At 50.2% G+C, this 13,989-nt stretch overlaps 1 long non-coding RNA gene across 1 annotated transcript in view; it reads right to left on the reverse strand.

Moving 5' to 3' along the window:
* Positions 1-13,899, reverse strand: part of LOC141570167 (uncharacterized) — a 20,459-nt gene extending 6,560 nt beyond the window's left edge. The window contains exon 1 of the long non-coding RNA XR_012494113.2: positions 13,690-13,899. This is a non-coding gene — a long non-coding RNA (uncharacterized LOC141570167). The remainder of the gene's footprint in view (positions 1-13,689) is intronic.
* Positions 13,900-13,989: the final 90 nt, after the last annotated feature.

Genomic DNA, 13,989 nt, shown 5'->3' on the forward strand with positions numbered 1-13,989 from the left:
ATATTGATATATAAAGAGATTTATTACACGGAATTGGCTCAGGTGATTATGGAGGCTGACAAGTCCCAAGATCTGGAGGGTGAATCAGCAAGCTGGAGACTCAGGTTGTTCCAGCTCAAGTCTGGAGGCAGGGAAAAAAGCAATGCCCCAGTTTGAAGGCAGCCAGGCGGAAGAATTCTGTTACACGAGGTCAGCTTTTAAAGTCTATTCAGGCCTTCAACTGATTGGATGAGGCTCACCCACATGGGGGAGGGGCAATCTGCTTTTCTCAGTCTTATGCCCATCCAAAAACACCCTCCCAGAAACACCCAGCATAATGTGTGGCCAAATATCTGGGTACCTCATGGCCCAGGCAAGTTGACACATCACATTAACCATCACCCAACCCAATTTAAAAACAGGCAAAGGACTTGAACAGACATTTCTTCAAAGAAGACATACAGATGCCCCAAAAAGCACATGTAAAGACATTCAATAATATTGGTCATTAAGTAAATGAAAAATCAAAACCATAATGAGATGCAACTTCATACCCACTAGGATGGCTATAATCCAAAATATGAAAAGAAAAGTTATTGGCAGGGATGTGGAGAAATTGGTACCCTCGTGTCTCACTGGTGAGAGCATAAAACGGTGCAGTCACTGTGGAAAGTAATGTGGCACTTCCCCAAAAGCACAGAATTTCTATATGCCCCAGAAACCCACTCCAAGTACACATCCAAGAGGAACGAAAATATATGTCCACACAGAAGCTTGCATACAAATGTTTATAGCAGCCTTACTCATGATATCCAAAAGATGAAAACAACCCAAATGTCCCTCAGTGGGTGAACAGAGAATCAAAACGTGGTGCATCCCTTTGATGGAATATTATTCAGCCATTAAAAGGAATGAAGCACAGACACATGCTCCAACATGGATGGACCTTGAAAACGTTATGACGAGTGAAAGAAGCCAGACACAAAAGGTCACAGACTGCATGATTCCTTTTAAATGAAATATCCAGAATAGGAAAATCCATAGAAATAGAAAGTAGATTAAAGGTTGCCAGGGGATGGATGGAAAAGGGTCAGGGTCACGGTGGTTGATTACGTAATGGGTACGGGGTGTTCTGGAGCGATGAAAAAGGGCTGAAACTAGAGCGAGGTGGTATTTGCCCAAGATTACGAACACACTAAATGCCACTGGATTACTCACTAGCATGATTAATTGTATGTTGCGTGAATTTCATCTCCGTCGTCGTCACGGCGAGCATCGCCTATCGGTCCCATGCGGCTGGCAGGTTTCCTGACAGCAGGAATCACAGTCATCACTCAGCACTGTGACCCCAGCACCTAACACCGTCCCTGGGCCAAAGGAGGTGCTTAGTACATCTTTACGGAGTACATAAACACATGAAACAAAGGAGACCACTCCCGAGTGAACAAGAAAGCGAAGCATTGACGTGGAGGATGTTAAGCCTTCCTGTAATTAAAGGCAGGGTGCACGGCCTGAAGAGGCACTGGGTTTACTGTGTGGTTCTGCAGGCACAAAATCAGGGACAACGAGGGGGATTTACAGGGCAACAGCTCTTGAGTAAACCTCAGGGAGCCTGTCTACCCTTAGAGCTGCTGGGCAGTGAGACGGGCTGTCCTGTGAGGCGCTGAGTGCCCTGTCATGAGAGGCGTGCAAACGGAGATGAGGGAACTTGTTGAAAGGACTCGGCATCAGCGGAGACTTTCCCCAGACAGCGAGTCCCTTCCAACCCTGAGAGGCTGTGATCTGAGCTGACTTACAGGCCATTAGGAATCTACTTAACCTCCCGCTGACTGCTTGCTACCTTATGAATCAATCATCTGCCCGATGTTTACTGAGCACAGATGTCACGCAGATGGATCCAAAGAGGGTGCCATGTCCTAAAGAGGCAGAGAAGTTTCCAGGTCGTTCTTTCTATTTTCTCCCTCCCAACCTGATCCAGTATTCAGAATGCCACCTCAGGGAGGCTCTGATGTGCTGCTGTCACCAGGCTCCTTTAATGTCCCCCCTGTGAGTTTCTGTGCCCCCTTGGTGTCTTCGCCACCTCTTGGCTCCAGCACCGACTCTTGGCGGCAGCACGTCCACCAGCTGCCACTCCTGCTGGGCTCACCTTCATTCTCACAGCCTGGGCCCACTCCCCCGCGGGGCCTGACACGGGGGTCCAGAAAAGGGGCTCCTGCAACGCAAGGAGGGACGAGGCTGAGAAAAGTTAGGGGGCACCCACAAATGGATTATTAATGTCTTTTAAACTAGACATTGTGGCTATTTTATAATAACCTGGGGAAAGAGCTATGATGTGACTTCTAATTTATATAGTGACATTATATTATGTTATGTTATGTTATGTTATGTTATGTTATATTATATATTACAATATTATTATTTCCCTATTCATGATTATAGGTGTCTACATATCACTAATTCTCACCTCTTTCTTTCTATCACAATCCCATTTGGTGGCAGGACAGCAATTTGCCCTGTGAAAAATACTCACCTGACCAGCGGCACAGTTTTGGTCTATGAGATGTAAACATACATCCCTGGGTGGGGGGAGGAGGAGGGTTTGCAAGGAAGCTTCTAGAGAAGCAGATCCCCTTAGTCTTTTGGTCTTTGCCTTCCCTGTCACCTTGTCTAGGACGCAGCCTTGTGCCCAAAGATGGATGCCTTCTTACAACCATGGGGACTAAAGACTCAGCTGGTGACGACGGTGCCAATAGGAAGCTAGGAGAAGCCTGATCCCCGATGGTCCCAACCTTGAGAGTGCTCGCAACAGGAGGAAACTAGCCCCCAGTTATTTAAGTCCCTTATGGTTAGTACATGAAGCAAAAATAATTCTACCAGTAGTAGTTCATGAAACACAAAAGGCAGTGTAGTGGGTTGAATAGACATGTCCTCTTGGAACTTAGAATGTGACTTTATTTGGCATAAAGGTCTTTGCAGAGGTAATTAAGGTAAGGATCTCAAGATGAGATCATCCGAGATTATCACAGGCCCTAAATTCAATGGCAGGTGTCATCCTAAGAGACAGGAAAAGAGAGAAGACACACAGGGAAGAAGGCCGTGTGAAGATGCAGGCTGACGTTGGAGGGGTGCAGCCACAAGCCAAGGAACGCCAGGAGCCACCAGAAGCTGGAAGAGGTGGGCAGGATCCTTCCCCAGAGCTTTTAGAAGGAGCACGGCCCTGCTGACACTTTGATTTCAGAATCGGGCTTCTAGAACTGGGAGAGAACACATTTCTGTCATTTGAGGTCACCAAGTTTGTGGTCATTTGTTACAGCAGCCCTCGGACACTAATATATGCAGAAAAGTAGGTGTCATAGAAAATGTGACATAAGCTGTGCATTCAATGGATAAATAGTTCTTTGGTTAAGCAAGAGAAGTGCCTTCCAGAAACACAAGTAGCAAGGTATACCAGTAATAACAGCAATGCTTGTTGGCATGGCCTCCGCTGTGTGCCTTTAGTCCCCTCTCCCTGAATCCTTACGCCAAGCCCCGGGATGGATATCATGGTCCGTGTAACAGCTTGGGAGACTGAAGCAGAGGTTCACGATTGTGCTGGGGGAGTGGCCGCAGAGGTGCTGCGCTGCTCCCCACCCTCCGCCCACTTACACCGCAGACCTGAGACTCGCGGGCCAAGGGGTTTTTATTCCTGGCTGCGGATGCCCGGCCCCTGCACAGGGCAAGGAGGGGGTGCCGAGGGTAACAGCTGTACAGCCCTCTGCCAGTGCTGGGTGGTGAGTCACGTAAGAACTCACCAGCTTCCTCAGCCCTCAGCTGGGGGGACTCCAGGCGTCCTCCACGCATGCAGTCTCGCCGAGTCCCTAGCAGGGCTGAGGTGCCCACTGCGGCAGCTGGCTTAGTGGCGCCCTCCTTGTTTCTTTCTCCTCCCTGTGTTATAGCCCCATTCCCCAAGTGGTGCTTCCAGGAACTGGCTCACAATAAACCAGGGTACTCGGTCCTTACTCAGGGTCTGTTCTGGGCGAACCCCAAACGAAGACAGTGCTGGAGTCGGGGCCCATCCTGGTTTATCTGACCCCAGAACCCAAGCTCGGACCCACTAAACTCCTCTGTCCTGTGGGGGTACATGCACGACAGCCCTATGTGCACCCCATATTTAGGGATACAGACTAGAAAGAGCAGCAGCAGCCAGGGGACCACGTGGGAGCTGCCATTGAACATGATGCTGTGGAAATAGAGAACATTCTAACGTTTTCTGTATTCACCACGGTGCCTGGGGTACCAAGTTGGATGTGCTCCAGGAAGAAACCTGCCCTCCTCTCACCACTCCAGCTTCTCTGGGTCTCAGGCCACTTGTCCATCCCTCCTCTGAGGCTCACATTTGTTCACTCTCAAGACACGAGCAGAGGGCAATCAGTCTGGCAGAGGGCATCAGAGATGGCTGTGAAATTTGCTGGGTGAGCCAGCGCCAGATGAGAAATTGCTCTACCCCAGCAGTTTTGCAAAATTCAAAGCTTCTTGCCGAAGCGGAGGGTCAGTTATTGGAAGGTTTCTTGCATCATCATCACAAAACACCACCCTGTCAGCGTCGCCAGAGAGATTGTGGCGGATGGGCTGCTCCGAGCGGCAGCCCTGTCTCCGCTTTGGGAAAGATCCTTCAAGAATGCAAAGAACACAGAGAAAGTGATGGCCAATTCTTCTGCCACAAGAAACTGCTTCAGTGGGCACTTTCTTTCCATCTAAAGGAAATTGCCTTCGGTTCTTTGGTTTCTTGTAAGGAAGGTTTCCCACCCACCGGTAGACGGCAGGAGAACATTTCCATTCTTCAGTCATTCATTTAATCATTCGTTCAATGCCCCAGAGTAGTACTAGCTCCCCACCTTTGTTGAGTGTTTACTCTGTGGCTGTTTTAAGTGCTTTATATGCATTATCCCATTTAATCCTCACGGCTCTCTGAGGTAGGTCTTTGGTCCCATTTTATAGACAAGGAAACAGAGGCGCAGCCAAGTTCATTAGCTCCCCCAAGGCCACCCAGCCAGGGAGCAATGGAGCCGATTTGTAGAGAGATCTGAAGTCTAATCCCACTCTCCCTTCTTACTATCCACGTTGTGTTGTACATGTCTTTAATTCATTTCACTGAGCCTCAGTTTCCTCCTCTGGAAAATGGACGTGCCAACTGTTGAAGCTTGAGAGAACAGAACAGAGAGCTGAGGTGCTAGCACCTTGAGGGGCTACTTCACACAATTTGGTGTCTGCTCTTTGGTTTCCCGTATCCCCAAGTGGGGTCCCCCCTCCAAAACAAAGATTATGTTAGTCAGATTTTAAAAATTTTTCCCAGCAAGCAAGATGTCTCTTTGGGGAGACTGGGGGTCTTCCCTCTGAGAGGGTGAAACAGAGACACTTTTCTGGGTGGAGTCAGACTCCAAGACCAGATCCGGTGACTAAAGAGTCCATCCTGCTGCCCATCTGTCCTTCCTGTCCCACTACTGGGCACCGAGCCCTTGGTCGAGGTGTGCTCAGAGGCTCTGTGCTGCGTGCGTCTCGCCAGCTCCCTCTTCTTCCTCTGCGGGATGCCTGAGTTTAGAAGCAATCACGCCTGTGTACAGCTCCCAGAGGCCCAGGACGCGGACCTAAGGCCACCCAGGCAGGCAACACCTTCGGCCACCGGGGTTTATTCCTATGGTTCCATTGGGAAGAGACTCCGGGACTTTTCGTTCCGAACAGCTATCACGTATTTTCAGGCTGTTTGAAAGCCGCCAGATTCCAACTCATGGGGGCCACGTTCCGGTGCTAACCACAGGCTCCAAGAATACTTGAGCAGGGAATAAGGAACCGACCTCGAATGCAGCCAATCATGGTAACAGTGAGAGCCCTTACCTTTATCCAGCACGTCACAGTTTGCAAAGCCTATCTTAGGCGATATGTGGTGTCCGTTTTGACCCTCATGTAACTCTTTGAGAGCAAGGAGAGTGGGATATAGTTGTTCCCAAGTCTAGTCATGTCAAGTGGCCTGTTGTAGGGGGTAAGTCTTGACCTGAGTGCACTTGCCAGGGAGCGCCTGGAAGGAAGGAAGGGGGAGCACAGAGCCCTAGGGGACCACCATTTCCAAAGCAGGGGGCAGAGGAGCCTCCAGTGCATTGGAGAAAGACCAGTCAAGGGATAGGAAGAGAACCAGGAGAAGGGACGACACCAAGCAGGTGGAGAGAAGGCCAGGAGGGAGGACAGGTGGGCTGTGCCAACTCAGCAGAGATGCCCCGTAAGAGACAGTGTGGCAGAGTGGCCAAAAGTGTGGTTTGAATCGTGCCCCGCTGTTTCAAGTGTATGATCCTAGGCACGTTGCTAACCTCTCTGTGCCTTGGTTTCTGCGTCTGCAGAATGGGGATAACAACAGTCCCCCCACTTCATGAGGTTACCGTAGGGCTTAGTGCTTATCATGGGCCTGGCACGCTAAGGACACAGTGACCCTGATTCCTGCAGCCTGGCACTGGAGTTGACCACTCAGCCAGGAGTGACCTTTGACACAAGTTCAGAGGGAAGACTACAGTAGATTATGGAATAAGTGGGAAATGAGGGGATGAAAGAGGATGGGCAAACGCTCTCGGAGGAGCCACCTTTGAAGGGAGGTGTGGGAAACGCAGGACTGGGAAGGATTTCAGCTTGTGGAGGCAGCATGAGGGAGGGGGCAGGGCAAATGGGCAATGGAAATGGAAGGCCTAGGAGTGAGAGGGGATACCTACCAGAGCAGGGCCTGGAGAGGAGAATCGGGGTCTGAACCCCGGTGGAGGGACTGGCCAGCACTCCTGCTGAGGGTCCAGAGGTAGATCAGGACATGGGCTGGCTGGTTGGAGGAAGGAGGGGATCTCAAAACCTGCCCACAATTGAACCAGGAAGAGATGGATGAGAAGGGTGCCCTGAGCACAGCCTACGCTCAATCACAGAGAGAATGTCTTTGAGTGAAGACAATGTTTTTCAAATGTTTATTAGAAGAAACCCAGGCTTCCTGGGTTTGACTCCTAGCTCTGCTCCTCTGTGACCTCTGGCAAGTTACTTAACCTCTCTGTGCCTCAGTTTCCTCACCTGGAAAATAGCAATAATGATGCTACCGACCTGTGAAGATTGCTGTGAGGATGACATGAAATAATCTAAGGATGAGCCTGGCACCAACGTCAATTACGGTTATTTTAACTAGTATCACAGGGGGCACAGTTTAAAACCAGGCACTGGGACATGACACCTGCATAGAAGACCTGGTCCCTGCCCTCAAGGGTTTGCACCCACCAGGTGAAAAGAGATGTACTCCAGTCACCAGGGTCCTGGAGGCTTGCTCTGTGCTGACTCACCAGTCTTTGAATCCTCCCCACAAAAGCCCAGGACGAAGGATCTATTACTGCTCCCATTCCACTTGGCAGGGAGGTGTGGCAAGCTGCCCAAGGTCACACAGCTACCAAGAGGCCAAGGTGGGATTTGAACCCCAAGAGTCTGGCCTTAGAGCCCATGACTTCTTCACTGTGCTATACTGCCGGCAATTGCAAACGATGGTCAGCGCTGTTATGGAATGTGCAGGACATGTGGAGCAAGCGATGGCTGAGCTGAGAAAAACACAGTCGGAGCAAACTAGGTTAGGAGGGGACAACAGGGGCAGAGGCCCTGGGGCAGGAGAGGCGAGTCCAGTTTGAGGATGCACAAAGCCGGTTTGCCCAAGGCACAGAAAGTGGGCTACAGCGGGAGACGGGCAGTGACCTACACGCCAGGTGGACAGCTCTTTGGGAAGGGCTGCTTCCTACTTCCAAGGAGAGTAGGAGTGGAGTTGAGAGCGTTGCAGGGGAAATATGACAAGACTTAGAAGGACCACTCTCTGCAGCTCAACAGGACACAGATATTGAAAAACAACAACAACAAAGAACGAGGGGCATTGTGGGTGCTGACATGGAACCTCTCCAAAGTACACTGTGAGAGGGAAAAGCAAAGTGCAGAAAAGAGTGTGTGTGACAGCTTCTCTTTAGGGAGGAAAGGTGGAAAGAAAGGATAAGAAAGAAGGTGCCTGCCTATTTGCTGGCATCTATGTAAAGTACCTCGGAAAGGATGCTAAGAAACTGTTAAGTGTGGTAGCCCCTGGGAATGAGAACTGCAGGCCTGTGGTGGGGGTGGAGGAAATGTTCTCTGTGTCTCTTTTCCGTCTTTGAAATTTTAAAACAAAGGGAGAGACTGCCTATTCAAAACTTTAAAAATATAAAGATGACCCCGGCTTCTGGGTTGAAAACGCAATAGAGGGGGTCAAGAGTGGATCAAGGGAAATTATGAGACTCGCTAAAGTTTTATGTGGTGATGGGGAACGTGAGATGGGGCCTGAGTGTGAGGTGCAGCTGCTTGGGGTGCTATCTGGGAAAGGGCAGGAGGGGGTGAGGTGAGCAGTAGGGGGAAAGGAACCTAGAGCAACAGGAACCAGCTTAACCTTGCCCCCAGCAGAATTTGGCCTAGGTTCCGACTGAACCATTGGGAAATGGACAGACATGCTAAATGTGGAATGTTCTAGAAAAGCAGCTGTTGGCTCCTGCAGAGGAGCTATTGTGGGCTGCTAAAGGACTGTGTGGCTCTGGAGGGATGATTTGCTTAACTTTAAATACATGCAGCTGCAAAGTAAATCAAAACCTGGCAGCCCTTGGCTCTCTCCTGCACAGGCAGTTTCTCGTCTGCTGCTGCCCCCTGCTGACAGAATCCAGCCATTGCAGCCTCCGTGCAATTCCAAGGCCACGGCTGAGCTCCACTTTGCATTCTCGGCGCATGGACGGTGAGTCAGTCCCATTTCCTCTGCCCTTTATTGAGATGGCCACACCAAACACCGCATCAGCCGAGGCATAAACAACCAGGCCCACATGGACAGTGGAAAACCGAACAGCAAAGGTTATTACGGTGAGAAGGCAGAGTACCAGAAGGCAAATGTGACACGGTGCACTATAGAAAATTGTAAAACAGACACCACTACTGCATTAACTACCACCCTCAGGGGATTCAACAGCACCCCAATGGCTGTTACTAAGAGCTGGTGTCTACTGGGTCTTACTACCTGTCAGGCACTGTTCTAGACCCCTTATCTGTGTTAACTCAGCTGATCCTTGGGGTGAGGAAACAGACACAGAGAGCTTGCGGCAAAGCAGGATTCAAACCTGGATGATCTGAGGCCCAACCCTTGCAGATTTCAATTTTAAAATCAGTATTTCCTACTCGTATACCAGGGGTCCTCACCCATGGACGATTTGCTCCCCAGGGGACATCTGGCAATACCCGGGGACATTTTTGGTTGTCACAGTGAGGGAGATGATTCTGGCATCTAGTGGGTGGAGGCCAGACATGCTACAAGGCACAGCACGGCCCCCCACAGCACAGAATTGTCCAATCCAGAATGCCAATGGTGCCAAGGTGGAGAAACCCTGATCTAAATACATAAAATTCCTCTGAATCCACTAGCTCTCTTTTCTGCATTGCCCTCTGACACAAGGGCATTAGTGCAAATCTGCTTTAATGCATGAAAAGTATTCTTGAGGATTCAAGCTGAATAACTCTCAAGAGACCTTTTCCCACTAATTTCCCATACAGCCTCTTACTTACCCGAAGGAATTGTTGTGCGTCCAACAATCCTGCTAATACACTCTACAAGTGATGGGGTTCCGAGGAGCAGCTCAAGCAGCGGACAACCCCCGGGAATGACGGCGGAGGGATTTGTGCCTGCAGTGGGCGCGATCGGGCCGGCGCCGTGCGTGGAATACTACGGCTGTCCCTGGCCCCCAGCCGCGGCTCAGACGCATGCTGCTTGTCAAGGCTGTCGGGAAGCATTCAACCCCAGGATGATTGAACAGTCCCTGAGAACAACTTATCAGCAGCTGCCGCTCTGCTTCCTTCTCACTGAAAGCCCTCACTTCGTAATTAGCCCAAACAGCCCAGTCCCTGGCTTTGGGGAGCAGCTGTTAACTCCTCCTCCTCCATGGAGCCTACAGGTCTGTAGGTTGTATGGGTCTGGAGCTGGCTGTGCAATGGGGGGGGGGGGGGGGAAGGGTGGAGAACCCAGACATCAGGTTGCCGCGATCTGATTAGCCATGGCACCCCTTCCAGCAATCAGCCCGTTACCTACACAAGAATCTGTGCTTGCTGAACGAATGAATGGACAGAAGGGAAAATTCTACAAGATTCATTCATTCGTTCAAAAATATTTGCTGAGTGTCTTGCCATGCTGGGCATTGTCTTAGATACTGGGAGGACAAAAGAAACCAAATCTCATGAAACTAACCTTCTAAGGGAGGAAGACAGATACTATACAAATAAATACAGAATATAATATCGGGTCGTAGTGAGTGCTATGAAGAAAGAAAAGTAAGACAAGGAGATTGAGACTGGCAGATTGGGGGGTGATTCTTTAAATTTGAACAAAAATCAGAAGGTCATGAGGGCAAGTATCATGCAGCCATGTTAAGAACAGTAAGTGCAAAGGCCCTGAGGTAGACAGGATCTTGAGGAGATTGAGAAACACTAAAACGGCCAGAGAACAGGGATAAAGGTGGGACCTAGCATGACCTAAGGGCAGTAGTTCTCAAACAAGAGCATGCATCAGAATTGCTAGAAAGGTTTATGAAAACACAGAGAGTGGGCCCTCCCCCCCAATGTCCAGCTGTTTGGTGGGGAAGGGCCTAGGGACGTGTATTTCTAACAAGTCACAGATGCCGTTGGTCCGGGGACCACAGCATAGGGTATTTAGTCTTCATACAACAAGTCCTTTCCTGCTCAACGTTCACCAGTCATAGGTCGCCACTGCTGACTATCTGCCTCCCCACTGGAAACCAGCGTCTATGATGGTTCTGCCCATGGTGCTCAACAAAATAGCTGTTGAATGAATTCCTGACAGAAGCTGTTGAATGAATTCCACGCCAGGCCTTGCTTCACTCTCTTTTGTCGTTCTGCTGTCTACGTGGCTCCAAGCAGGCGCTTGGGTCAGACCTACCTCTTACCAATCTCCCACTTAACACCTGAGCAAAGAGTGTCACCTGCTGTCTCCAAATGCCACCACTGGTGGAATACCTCTACACGTGCTATTCCATCTACTCAGGAGGAGGTCCTTTCTCCTGTGTCCATCTCGTAAATTCCTACCCATTCGTCAGGGCTCTCCTTCCAGAATGTCCTTCCCAATGTGCCTCCACCTATCCAGGGCTAGAAGTGCTCCTTGGCGTCCTGTATCCACTCACGCCGCAAGGATTCGTTCATACATTTCTCTTCCCTTCTTGAATCGAAGTCACAGACAGGCAGCCCTCAGGGTGAACCAGTCCACAGAGATGTTCTACTGTGGCTACAGTGTTTTCAATTTAAGTTCATTGCCAAAATTTGAGTCAGGGGATTTCACACAAAAATCTAGATTCTGGGCTCTTCTAGAAAAGTCAGGGCTGGCATTCTTACATGGCCAGGATCTGCTAGAGTTGCTTGGGACTCTGTCACCTTCACTCTGGTGGCCCCAGCACAGTGCCTCGTCCAAGGCAGGCACTCAAGAAAGCTTATTAATGAAACCAGAAAGATGACTCCGGGTCATGGAAAAAAACACCGGTCCCAAGAGCAGGTGACCTGAGGCTGGTTTTGATTCTAGCTGACTTGTTGCATGACCTTGGGCTCTCTCTGGACCTCAGTTTCCTTGCCTGTTACATTGAGATAATGAGAGTTTGCACTTCCCAGGGTCACTGCATCCAACAACAGAGAGGATGTGACGTGCTTAGCACGTGCCTGGCATATAATGTTCAATCAGCATGAGATATTCCTGCAAGGAACTCAATCAATATTTACTCTCTAGGAGGGGAGGAAGTGAGGAGTTAGAAGCAGCAGAGGTCCCTTTCGGGGCCAGCGGGGTGATAGACTATTTGTGTTCAATCCTCAGTTCTGCCATTCACTAGCTATGTGACCTTGGGCATTTCACTTAACCTCCTTTGGGCCTTGGTATTCCTATCTATAAAATGGGAATGATACAAGCCTCATATGGGGTTATTGTGAGTATCAAATATGAGTATTAATTAATCCTTGAAAGCACTTAGAATAAGGCCAGCATTCCACATATGTTCAACACATACCAGCTCTCAGAGAGGGGTTAGATTAGAATCTTTCAAGGCCCCTCCTGGCTCTAAAACTCTCGGACCACCTTAAACCTGTGACTGTGTCATGCGGTTGTCCTTTAGTCACCAAGAACGTACAGAAGGCCCTTGGGATGAGGGGAGCAGAATTCAGTATAAAGGGATTCCCATCTCTCTAGAAAGATCCAGAATGCTGACTATAGGCACACTGAGTAGCAGCAAGGATAGGGAGAGTGGATATGGTGCAGAGGAGTGCAGCCCTGCGTGGGAGGTGCTATTACCCCCTCGCAGGAGGAAATGAGGCTGCAGAGGCTGCCCCCAGATCTATACCAGTGTCTCAGCCCCACGGAGCTGCCTCGAAAAGTTGCCTCCCTCGAGGGGTCCTTGAGGGGATGAAGGGTGTCACAGTGAACAGGACAGGCTGGAGGGGGGGGCAGGAAGACCAGGCAGAGGCGTTCTGACTCACCCAGGCCTGGGGTCTCTGAGACAGACACGCGTAAGGTCTCCAAAGAAGCAAAGCAGATAAGGGGGTGAAGGAGAGACAGGTCGTAACCGGAATACCAGGAATGATTGCCAAGAAGACACAATTCCAGACAACTTGGATTGTTTTACTCTGGATTCAGAACTGAAACTTCCACAGTCATTTGTCAAGGGTGTGTGTGTTCATTCCCCTGGGCACGGCTAGTAGCTACACTGAGGCAGAGAGCAGCTGAGACAGCAGAACGGTCCAGGTAACCGAAAGGCACGTGATGGCAAATCCTGAACACAGGTATCTTTGCTGGGGGGCTTCTCTCCCCTTTCAGCACCAGCCAAGGGTTGGCAGGGTTGGCGGGGTTGGCAGAGTGAGGGGTGCGAGGTGGAGGGATGGGGGTGAGGCAGGGGTGAGAGCAGGGGTGCATCCGACCAACCTATGACGGTGATGGCAGACCAGATCTGTCCTGATAAATTTGTTCTCATTTATCCATTCAGCTGTTGAGTGTTGAGTACCTACTACGTCCCTGGTACTTACATACTTTCTCATTTAAACCTCAGGACAACCCCATGAAGTGGGTTCCACTAGCCCATCTTTAAAGATGAGTCAAGAGGCTCAGGGGTGAGATGACTTGCCCGGGTCAGGAAGATGGCAGTGATTTGTCTGGGTTTGCTGACCGCAGAGCAAGAGGGGGCCCTCTTGGTGTGGCCTCAACATCCTGGATTCTCGCTTTCATTCAGTATGTGGTGTACATACGCTCTCCATTTCACAGGAGAGGAAATGGGCTCCGAGGAAAGTATGACTTCAACTGCCTGAGTCCAATCGGCTCACCCGCCTCCAAGTTCACTTGTTCTCCCTTTGTTTACAGACATCACTTTAAACGCTTTAAAATTTTAGATTTTAAAGCGCGTAATATCTTCGGTCTTTTAAAATGAGATTTCCCTGCGGAATGCGGGGCAAGGGCTGAATTTTTTGATGCACCTCACGGCCGCACTCCCCGGAACCTGGGAATTGGGGAAGCATCAAGAACCTCTACCACATCACACCCGTCCTAAACTCCGCTGCGGCCACTGCGGCCTCATCTACTGCGCAGGCGCCACTCCAGTCTCCCGCGCTCCCGACCGGCCCCCTCGCGGACGAACTCACCTCCAGGAGGGCAGGGGATACACATTCCTCCCACAGATGGTCCAAGCCAGCTTCTGGCCAATCAGAAAGCTTCTTTTATCAGCGCTTCTGGCTAAAAGATGTTTGCGCTTCTTTTCCTAGAACTTTCCGGCAGAGCGGGGAAGTGGGGTGTGGGGGGGGGGGAGTGGAAATGATTGATATCTCCTACAACCATTAGCCAAGGGGGATGAGTTTGAAAAGCAAATAACACTACGAATTGTCTTGCAAGAAAAGCCTGTGAGCTCCGCCCCCTCCTCCCACTGGTCTCGGAGAGCCTTCGGG

This window comes from Rhinolophus sinicus, chromosome 1 (genome assembly GCF_057876585.1).
Source record: "Rhinolophus sinicus isolate RSI-liver-muscle chromosome 1, RSI-T2T, whole genome shotgun sequence".
Taxonomy (NCBI): Eukaryota; Metazoa; Chordata; class Mammalia; order Chiroptera; family Rhinolophidae; genus Rhinolophus; species Rhinolophus sinicus.